The following is an 11,267-nucleotide window of genomic DNA, read 5'->3' as shown; positions in this document are numbered from 1 at the left end:
AGATCTTATTTTGTGGTTTTAAAGGCGCTACGTTGAAGATGGTAAGAAATAAAGACATATTTTCTGTTGTCTCGCTGCCAGCTGCCTCTCGGCTCCCATACTGAGCTGTCGGCTAGTGCTAACGCTGAGCCGCTCCACGTTCAAACTCTCTTATTAAATAAGATCTAGAGAGCGCAAGAAAACGTGTTGCATGTCTTTTGCTTTAGGTATTACTGGAGGGTTTCTGTTAGTGCTGCAGCTGTTAGCTATGGCTCTGGCTATTCCCTCACTAAAGAACACACCTTTTCATTTTCTTAAGGATGTAGATCTAATTAAATGAGATAAACGAGACCTAAAGTGATTCCAGTTTCCCTTGATGGCCAACCTGTTGAAACGAGCAAATTTTAAATGCTACGTAGCTGAACATAGACAACATCAGTAACAAGTAGCTACAAGCTACTTGTTAACAAGCTTAAGGTGCTGTATTGATATTAGCTAGTCATCTTTTAGCTAACATTACCTGCGAGTGTTACACTACCTATGAAGACTGTCCAAGGCGCAATAAGCAAGAAGTAACCAAACAGAAGGAAGTGACTGTTCTCATCCTCCCTCCTGCTGCAACGTCTGCCACCATGACAGGAGACAAAAACAAAGAGCAATGAGCATGCTCTGTGTTCCTACGTTCATGATTTATTCGCCAATTTAAAAAAAAGTGTGTATATACTTTTTTCCCCAATGAAATAAAGATAACAATAGCTACTATAGTGTACGCAGAGCATTACAAGAACACAGAACGTCTCTCAGTGAGGCTTCAGTCCTTTAGGACTTAGTAAAGATCCGTCCAGAAGAATCGGATCGTTCCTGAATGTCATATCACTAAATTGCACTTTGGTCACAGCGTTGTCCCATATCTGCGACACCTCAGTCAAAACCTCCACACAATAATTCAGCTCATGAGTGACAACTTGTTTTCATCGCAGATGCATCATGTGTCTCTGTACAGCTAGCTTAACTAGCATCACGTCCACAGATCTTACCTTTCTTTAAGCTTTCCTTCCAAGTGACGCTAAAAGTTGGACAAAGTCCCACCGTGATTTTACATGTCGCCATATCTATGATTTATGCAGCTATTATATTACTGACATTAGACAGACATCTTCTCCCCCTCAGAGGAAACCACTGCGCATGTCTGGAGCTCCGCAGCGAGTAAAGGTGGAGGCGATGGGTGACAACAGACACTACGTCACGTTATTGCTGGGATTTTACGGCGCCATCTTAAATCCCTGAACTTCACATTTTAACGGAAGAAAAGAGCAACGAGACTTGGATGTAAGGAGTAACGAGACAGTTTAGTAGAAATGTAGTGGGGCTGCTGTGGTGGCGCAGAGCACGACCCACATATTGAGGCCTTGGTCCTCATGCCGGTGGTCACAGGTTCGATTCCTGACCTAGTGACATTTGCCACATGTCTTCCCTCTCTCATTGCCTTAAAACTAAAAAAATACAATGTAGTGAAGTAGAAAGTACAGATACTTGCATATTAAATCTACTTGAGTAAAGTACAGATGCACAAAAAATTAACTTAAGTACTTCCCACCACTGCCGCCGGGCCTGGATTTGTTAAAACCGCAGACTGGTTAGCTGTTAGCTGGCTAGCAGTGGCAGCTAGGACAGCGACGCTGATGCTGGACTGAAGAAAAGTTTGGTAATCACTCAGAAATCATCTGTCAAACTGGCTCAGATTATCTATCAGTAATCATAATTAGTAATAATTAGTTTTAGAATTGACATCAAAGGTCGTTGAATCTTTGTGTGTAATTGGAATCAACCAACTGTAAATCCATAAACAGGAACTTTGGTGAAGTTTCTGCTACATTAATATGTGATGGAAACCAAGATGGCGGCCAACTTGTCATCTTCATGCTGTTGGATGTTTGTGGTCTTGGCCAGGAGTTCTGGTTCTGCTGATGACCTCTGACCCTCCGAAAGAAGCGAACCAAGGAAATAAACTGAAGTTGCTATTAGCTTGTGGTGGAAAGTCCCTGAACAGCTGCAACAGATTAGTTATTTGTCCAGAACAAATTCAGTACCTGAACTTTCTACAAGCTGGACGTATTCTGGACGTATTCTGGACGTATTCTGTGTTGGACTTTGACCTGAACTCTAGCGGCCGGTGGACTGAGTCCTTCCTACAGAGTCCAGGGTGGCTCATCATTTACCAGTTCAGTTTCAGGGACAGACTGAGGCGGTTATAAAGGAAACTACCTGCAGACCAGTTGGTCTTTTGTAATGGCAGACATGACCGTGACATCAACTCCAAACAAAGAGCTGGATTATAGGAAAGTCCTGCAGAGACATGGAGCAACTAGTTTGATTCATCTGCAGCCTGAATGTTTCTCTGATGGAAGATGTCTGGTCATTTTCCTCCCCTGCTCTAAAGAATCAGAGGCTTCAGTGAATCTGATTATGTTTTTATTTAATTTCTTCTCTGGCTGAAGGTCAGCTGATCTGGACCTGATGAGGTTTTGTTTGACCTCCAGCTGCAGGTCGTGAGCGTGGTGGCTCACGGTGGCGGCTCACGGTGGCGGCTCACGGTGGCGGCTCTGAGGAACAGATGAACGAATGCTGGGCTTCGGCTGAGCAGTTGGTAGGAATCCATCTTCTGGGGTTTTCAACCAGCACACAGTCTGAGCTGATGCCAGCCTCATCCCGGCTCGCCGGCGCCCCCTCTGGCTGAATGAACTTTGTCCCACAGCCAGAGGTCGTGACCTCCAGATTGACCTGAGGACGACAGAGAACGTCAGCAGCAGAAATGTGGTTCGTTGAAGGTGGAGTGACGGAAACGTTCCACCGATCCAGAAGGACTTCCTCCCGCCAGCCTCCACATCCAGGCGGCGTCCTTCCTGGAGCGCACGCTGCTCAGGCTGCTGTTGAAGCTGAAACACAGCAAACATCAGACGCTTCAATAAGCCTTCAGCTGACCGCCAATGCTCTGACCTTTGGTAGGGTCAGAGGTCATACAGCACAGGGAGGTCAGCTGCTGATTCCTCCAGACAGCAAACATTTCCTCCTGCTCTCCACCCAACAGAGGAGCTTCTGCTGCCAAAGATCAAAGATTAGTTTGATCAATACTTAGTTTTGATGAAGCTAAACTAAACATGGTGGGCCCATGCATGGGGGGCAAGAGGTGTTCAATGCCTCCCATGGGCCCACCACCCGTCGAAGGGGCCAAAGAAGTCGGGTGTAGTGTGTTACGGGCGGCAGGGGATCCCCCTATCTGAACCCAAGCGGTGTTCTGTTGTTGGACTTCTGTGCTCGTCACGGATTGTCCATCACGAACACCATGTTCAGGCATAAGGGCGTCCATATGTGCACTTGGCACCAGGACGCCCTAGGCCGCAGTTCGATGATTGACTTTGTCATCGTCTCATCGGATTTGCGGCCGTATGTCTTGGACACTCGGGTGAAGAGAGGTGCGGAGCTGTCCACTGACCACTACCTGGTGGTGAGTTGGCTCCGGTGGTGGGGGAGGAAGCCGGTCAGACCTGGCAGGCCCAAACGTGTAGTGAGGGTCTGCTGGGAACGTCTGGCGGAGTCCCCTGTGAGACGGAGCTTCAACTCTCATCTCCGGCAGAACTTCGAACACGTTCCGGGGAGGTGGGGGACATTGAGTCTGAGTGGACCATGTTCCGTACCTCCATTGCCGAGGCGGCCTATCGGAGCTGCGGCCGCAAGGTTGTTGGTGCCTGTCGCGGCGGCAACCCTCGAACCCGTTGGTGGACACCTTCGGTGAGGGATGCTGTCAAGCTGAAGAAGGAGTCCTACCGGGCCTTTTTGGCCTGTGGGACTCCAGAAGCAGCTGATGGGTACCGGCGGGCGAAACGGCATGCGGCTCGGGTTGTCGCTGAGGCAAAAACTCGGGCGTGGGAGGAGTTTGGAGAGGCCATGGAGACAGACTTCCGTACGGCTTCGAGGCGATTCTGGTCCACCATCCGGCGTCTCAGGAGGGGGAAGCAGTGCAGCACCAACACTGTTTATAGTGGGGATGGTGCGCTGCTGACCTCAACTCGGGACGTTGTGGGCCGGTGGGCGGAATACTTCGAAGACCTCCTCAATCCCACCAACATGCCTTCTGTTGAGGAAGCTGAGCATGGGGACTCTGGGCTGGGCTCTCCAATCTCTGGGGACGAGGTCGCCGAGGTGGTCAAAAAGCTCCTCGGTGGCAGGGCCCCGGGGGTGGATGAGATCCGCCCGGAGTTCCTTAAGGCTCTGGATGTTGCGGGGTTGTGTTGGCTAACGCGACTCTGCAATATCGCATGGACATCGGGGGCAGTTCCCCTGGACTGGCAGACTGGGGTGGTGGTCCCCCTGTTTAAAAAGGGGGACCGGAGGGTGTGCTCCAATTACAGGGGGATCACACTCTTAAGCCTCCCTGGTAAGGTCTATTCAGGGGTCCTGGAGAGGAGGGTCCGTCGGATAGTCGAACCTCGGATTCAGGAAGAGCAGTGTGGTTTTCGTCCTGGTCGTGGAACACTGGACCAGCTCTACACCCTCAGCAGGTCCTGGAGGGTGCATGGGAGTTCGCCCAACCAGTCTACATGTGTTTTGTGGACTTGGAGAAGGCGTTCGACCGTGTCCCTCGGAGTTGCCATGTTGGGGGTACTCCGGGAGTATGGGGTACCGGGCCCTTTGATACGGGCTGTCAGGTCCCTGTATGACCGGTGTCAGAGTCTGGTCCGCATTGCCGGCAGTAAGTCGGGCTCGTTTCCGGTGAGAGTTGGACTCCGCCAAGGCTGCCCTTTGTCACCGATTCTGTTCATTACTTTTATGGACAGAATTTCTAGGCGCAGCCGAGGTGTTGAGGGGATCCGTTTTGGTGGCCTTAGGATCGCATCTCTGCTTTTTGCGGATGATGTGGTCCTGTTGGCTTCATCGGAACGTGATCTGCAGCTCTCACTGGAGCGGTTCGCAGCCGAGTGTGAAGCGGCCGGGATGAGGCTCAGTGCCTCCAAATCCGAGGCCATGGTCTTGAGCCGGAAAAGGGTAGAGTGCCTTCTCCGGGTCAGGGGGGTCGTCCTGCCTCAAGTGGAGGAGTTTAAGTATCTGGGGATCTTGTTCACGAATGAGGGAAGAAGGGAGATCGACAGGCGGATTGTGGCAGCGTCCTGTGAAGCGGGCGCTGTACCGGTCCGTCGTGGTGAAGAGAGAGCTGAGGCAAATATCGAAGCTCTCGAATTACCGGTCGATCTACGTTCCCACCCTCATCTATGGTCATGAGCTTTGGGTCATGACCGAAAGAACGAGATCACGGGTACAAGCGGCCGAAATGGGTTTCCTCCGCAGGGTGGCTGGGCTCTCCCTTAGAGTGAGAAGCTCAGTCATCCGGGAGGGACTCAGAGTAGAGCCGCTGCTCCTCCACGTCGAGAGGAGCCAGTTGAGGCTCGGGCATCTGGTAAGGATGCCTCCTGGACGCCTCCCTGGTGAGGTGTTCAGGTCCCACCGGGAGGAGGGGAGACCCAGGACACGCTGGAGGACGATGTCTCTCTATGGCCTGGGAACGCCTTGGGTCCTGGAGGACCTGGAAGAGGCTGGGGAGGGAAGTCTGGGCCTCCTGAGGCTGCTGACCCCGAGACCCGACCCGGATAAGAGAGATGGATGGAAGATTAGTTTTAATAAAGTTTAGTTTCATCAAAGTTTAGTTTTATTCTCTCGTGGTTCTGTTTCTGTCCACTGTTGACTTCTCTGATCAGAACCCGACCTGCTGGAGCTCCAACAGTTTATGGGATGGCTGAGTGTGAGGTTACCGCGGTAACAGTCAGAACTGAGCCTCTGTATTTTCTCCATTTTCTCCTCCCAGTTGATCAGTAAAAACATTTAATAATCAAAATAACTAAAAGCCTAAATAATCTAATGAACCTGAGTTGGTTTATTGGTCATTAGATTATTTAGGCTTTTTAATCGGAACCAAGCTGAACTTCGACCCTCATCACCGCAGACGGTTCGTCAGAGTTCATGTTCCACCTGCTGAGGTCAGAGGTCAGGAGGTCCATCGGAACCAGACGGTACTTACAGCAGAGAGCAGGTTCTGTGGGCGCTGGCCCAGCTGGCCACGGACCGGCTCACCATGTGGCAGCGCCCCTGTAGGCGGTCCAGCCCTCAGGACACACGCTGGACAGGGTCAGCACCTGGAAGGGAGAACAGCTGGTCTGTAGAACCTGTCCAGAACCAACCCAGAACCTGGATGGGCACTGTTGGACCTCCAGCCATGTATCAATCCCACAATGCACTGTGTTAACCTTCAGCAGGAGACTCCAGTCTCATTCTGTGGCGATGCTTCACCAGAGGACCAGGAAATGAAAACGCCACCAGTTTCTGATCCAAACGCAGCATCATGATGGTTGCCATGGCAACTGGGACAGAAGAGAAGCATCTCTGAGCTGCTCTGCTTCTGCTGCTGAGCCTCGGTGCTCCGACTCGTTTCCTTCTTGTTCCAGTTACATTAACTGACCCGACTTCACTACTTGGTCAAATTAAACTTTCTACTGGTTCACTGGAAATATTCCCCCCTCGCTGCTTGTCCAGGCTCTGACTGCCACCGTTTTGTCAATAATTAGCAGCTCCTGGATCCAGGCTCCGCCCCACCGTGTGGCCGCTCCTCTACAGGAAGCTGCTCTCAACGCGACTCAGATCCTGGTTCAGTGAGTCTCAGATCCTCCAGTCTGGTTTCTAAACCTTCCACTGAATCTGCTCTAGTCCAGAACGACCTGTTGGTGGCGCTGCTGAGGGAAATGCTGCTTCACCAGGTCTGTCCACCAGGTCCTGTCTCTGGCTCAGCTCATATTTATCAGGACGTTCTGCGTTTGACCGCTGATTGTTAGCGTAGCAGCTAATATAAACACTGATTGTTAGCGTAGCAGCTAATATAACCGTTGATTGTTAGCGTAGCAGCTAATATAAACACTGATTGTTAGCGTAGCAGCTAATATAACCGCTGATTGTTAGCATAGCAGCTAATATAACCGTTGATTGTTAGCGTAGCAGCTAATATAACCGCTGATTGTTAGCATAGCAGCTAATATAACCGCTGATTGTTAGCGTAGCAGCTAATATAACCGCTGATTGTTAGCATAGCAGCTAATATAACGCTGATTGTTAGCGTAGCAGCTAACGTTTCTTCCTTTTTGTAATGAGAGCTGATGAGAAACCGCTGTTAGAGGAGAAGTGAATTAAAAACCAGAGGATTTAGTGAGTAAAGGTCAGTCAGGATCAGAGCTGGAGCTGCTGGTCTTCAGTCTGTTTTCCAGCTCAGCTTCTCCATGTCGGTGTTTAGCTATAAAGATGCTACGAGTCAGAGCCCAACATGCTGAAAATGGCTTTTATGAATGTGAAGGAAACATTTAATGTATTTTCTATTAACTTTTGGATAATTTCTCTTTTATTTCTTGGCTTTAGCCTGTGAACCAGGACGTCTCAGAAGTCATTGAGTTCTCCAGTGTGACCAGCAGACTGAAGCCTGTGACCAGTGTTCTCAGTATAACATATACATGTTTTATTCTTTCACTTTTTGTGTATTTTTAAATATCTCAATCTGAAGTATTAGTGTATTAATGTAGCTTTTGTAATGAAATAAACATAATTTACTCTGTTAGAATTATTTTCACTCTTTGCTGTCAATAGCAGAGTTGACATACTGTAATATTCTCTGGGGAAAAAAAATGTAGTTTAATGTTTGACAGACTTATAAATCAAAAGTAATTTCTCAATGTATAAAAATACAGGAAAATTATTTGTTGTCTTGAAATGTTAAATGTACATTGAATTGTGTAAATATATTCTTTAATAAAACTGTAAAAGTTTCTGTTCATCAATTCAATATAAAATGATCAGAATCTATCAAATCAAACATTGAGCTCTTTATTCAGAAAACTTATAATCACATCCAAAGTTAGAAACTGTCTTTAGTCATTTCTCTGATTACCGAATATATTAATGTGTGAGAAAATAATTAAGTTAAAATACTTTGTAGAACGGCACTTTATAAAGTTCGGTCCATTCACTTGTATTAGCTACTGGCAGAGATGCCACATTTCAAGATGGCGGACGTTGTTACGTATCGCAGCAACGGCCGGCCGCTCCATGACCTCTGACCCGCTCCATGACCTCTGACCCGCTCCATGACCTCTGACCCCCTCCTGTTCTATGGTCGCTGCCTGTTCCGCCCACAGACGTCCCCCATTGGACCGGCTGGCAGCAGGTCTGGTACCTGGTTCTGAACAGCAGCTGGATGATCCAGACGGAGCTCAGCTCAGCGTTCCGTAGCCACACAGTCCCAACTGGCTGAACTCGGATCTCCGATCGTCGCTCAGGTTTAGCTCATCTGAGTATTTTCCCTCATTTCCTGCCACAAAGTAACTGCTCACCTTAACCTCCCGGGTTCTTAACGCCGCGGCCGGGTCCGAATGCGTCATTCATCCTGCAGCTCGGAACCAGAGGACGGAACCAGAGAATCGAGAGGACGGAACCGGAGGACGGAACCAGAGGACCAGAGGACGGAACCAGAGAATCGGAGGACGGAACCAGAGGATCGGAACCGGAGGACAGAACCAGAGGACGGAACCAGAGGACGGAACCAGAGGACCAGAGGACGGAACCAGAGAATCGGAGGACGGAACCAGAGGATCGGAACCGGAGGACGAACCAGAGGACGGAAACCAGAGAATCGGAGGACGGAACCAGAGGATCGGAACCAGAGGACGGAACCGGAGGACAGAACCAGAGGACGGAACCAGAGGACCAGAGACGGAACCAGAGGACCAGAGGACGGAACCAGAGAATCGGAGGACGGAACCAGAGGATCGGAACCAGAGGACAAAAAACCAGAGGATCGGAGGACGAAACCAGAGAATCGGAACCAGAGGACAAAACCAGAGGATCGGAAGGACGGAACCAGAGAATCGGAGGATGGAACCAGAGGACGGAACCAGAGAACCAGAGGACGGAACCAGAGAACCGGAGGACGGAACCAGAGAATCAGAGGACGGAACCAGAGGACAAAACAGAGAACCGGAGGACGGAAACCAGAGAATCAGAGGACGGAACCAGAGAATCGGAGGACGGAACCAGAGGACGGAACCAGAGAACCAGAGGACGGAACCAGAGGACGGAACCAGAGAACCGGAGGACGGAACCAGAGAACCAGAGGACGGAACCAGAGAACCGGAGGACGGAACCAGAGAATCAGAGGACGGAACCAGAGAATCGGAGGACGGAACCAGAGGACGGAACCAGAGAAGGAGGACGGAACCAGAGGACGGAACCAGAGGCGGAACCAGAGAACCAGAGGACGGAACCAGAGGACCGAGGACGGAACCAGAGAATCAGAGGACGGAACCAGAGAATCGGAACCAGAGGACGAAACCAGAGGATCGGAGGCGGAACCAGAGAATCGGGAGGACGGAACCAGAGAACCGGAGGACGGAACCAGAGAACCGGAGGACGGAACACAGAGAACCGGAGGACGGAACCAGAGGATCGGAGGACGGAACCAGAGAATCGGAGGACGGAACCAGAGAAACCGTGAGGACGGAACCAAGAACCGGAGGACGGAACCAGAGAACCGGAGACGGAACCAGAGGATCGGAGGACGGAACCAGAGAATCGGAGGACGGAACCAGAGAATCGGAACCAGAGAACCGGAGGACGGAACCAGAGAACCGGAGAGACGGAACCAGAGGATCGGAGGACGGAACCAGAGAATCGTGAGGACGGAACCAGAGAATCGGAACCAGAGGACGAAACCAGAGGATCGGAGGACGGAACCAGAGGATCGGAGGACGGAACCAGAGAACCGGAGGACGGAACCAGAGAACCGGAGGACGGAAACAGAGGACCGGAGGACGGAACCAGAGAATCGAACCAGAAGGACAACCAGAGGATCGGAGGACGGAACCAGAGAACCGGAGGACGGAACCAGAGGATCGGAGGACGGAACCAGAGATCGGAGACGGAACCAGAGAACGGAGGACGGAACCGAGGATCGGAGGACGGAACCAGAGAATCGGAACCAGAGGACGAAACCAGAGGACCGGAGGACGGAACCAGAGAACCGGAGGACGGAACCAGAGAACCGGAGGACGGAACCAGCGTCTTCTGAAGCGAACATCTGGATCAGAACCAGCTTCCCCTTTCAGACCAGACGTGTCTCTGAAAACCCCTGACTGTGGAGTCAGCAGATCCTGGTCCTACTGAAGGACATCTGGACGTCCTGATGAGTTCAGACGCTTTAGGCAACACCCACCTGCTGGTATTACCAGAGCTCCAGCGTTCCCAGTGCTCCCAGTGGCTCCCAGCATTCCCGTGCTCCCAGCGGTTCCCCGGTGCTCCCAGTGCGTGCTCCCTCAGAGCTGTGTGTGTCTCCAGGTAGCGCCTGGTCCTGCGGCTCCGTCTCGTCAGGGAGGGCCGGCGCTCCGGACGTCTCCTCTGGAGGGAGGGGCTGTTTCTCCCAAAGAAGCTCTGCCTCAATATCGGTCACTGGGTCTTCATCCTCCTCCGGTTGAGGAAGAGGAGGAGGCTCTACCTTTAGGTCTTCTGGGTTGCAGCGTCCTGGCAGACGGAGATCAGGGAACCAATTCAGAGAGGAGGTGAAGCTTTCACCTGAAACTGTAGCACTTGGTTCATCATCAGTTCATCGCCCAGGTAACTAACTGTAGACAGGCTGACGGCTCCCCCTACAGCCCGACGGCTCCCCCTACAACCCGACGGCTCCCCCTACAGCCCGACGGCTCCCCCTACAACCAGACGGCTCCCCCTATTGGCCAAAGGCTCCCCCTACAACCAGACGGCTCCCCCTACTGGCCAGCGGCTCCCCCTACTGCCCGACGGCTCCCCCTACTAGCCGGCGGCTCCCCTACTGGCCGACGGCTTCCCCTACTGGCCAGCTGCTCCCACTACAGCCCGACGGCTCCCCTACCACCCGACGGCTCCCCCTACTGGCCGACGGCTTCCCCTACTGGCCAGCTGCTCCCCCTACAGCCCGACGGCTCCCCCTACTGCCCGACGGCTCCCCCTACTGGCCAGCTGCTCCCCCTACAGCCCGACGGCTCCCCCTACAACCAGACGGCTCCCCCTACAACCAGACGGCTCCCCCTACTGGCCGACGGCTCCCCTACAACCAGACGGCTCCCCTACTGGCCGACGGCTCCCCCTACTGGCCGACGGCTCCCCCTACACCCCGACGGCTCCCCCTACAACCCGCCGGCTCCCCCTACTGGCCGACGGCTCCCCCTACT

The 11,267-nt window shown here is 52.0% G+C and overlaps 1 pseudogene across 1 annotated transcript in view; it reads right to left on the bottom strand.

The window, feature by feature from the left end:
- Positions 1-2,434: 2,434 nt before the first annotated feature.
- LOC145551350 (FRAS1-related extracellular matrix protein 1-like) overlaps positions 2,435-11,267 on the bottom strand; it is a 41,473-nt pseudogene continuing 32,640 nt past the window's right edge. The window contains exons 31-34 of the transcript XR_014087148.1: positions 10,347-10,581; positions 6,050-6,180; positions 2,831-2,915; positions 2,435-2,760 (exon numbers count right to left, since the gene is read on the bottom strand). The product of XR_014087148.1 is annotated as an FRAS1-related extracellular matrix protein 1-like (transcript). The remainder of the gene's footprint in view (positions 2,761-2,830; positions 2,916-6,049; positions 6,181-10,346; positions 10,582-11,267) is intronic.

Source organism: Poecilia reticulata, chromosome 4, assembly GCF_904066995.2.
Source record: "Poecilia reticulata chromosome 4, P_reticulata-male-v2, whole genome shotgun sequence".
NCBI lineage: Eukaryota > Metazoa > Chordata > Actinopteri > Cyprinodontiformes > Poeciliidae > Poecilia > Poecilia reticulata.
The sequence above is the reverse complement of the archived record's forward strand: the minus strand, read 5'-3'. Positions and strand labels throughout refer to the sequence as shown.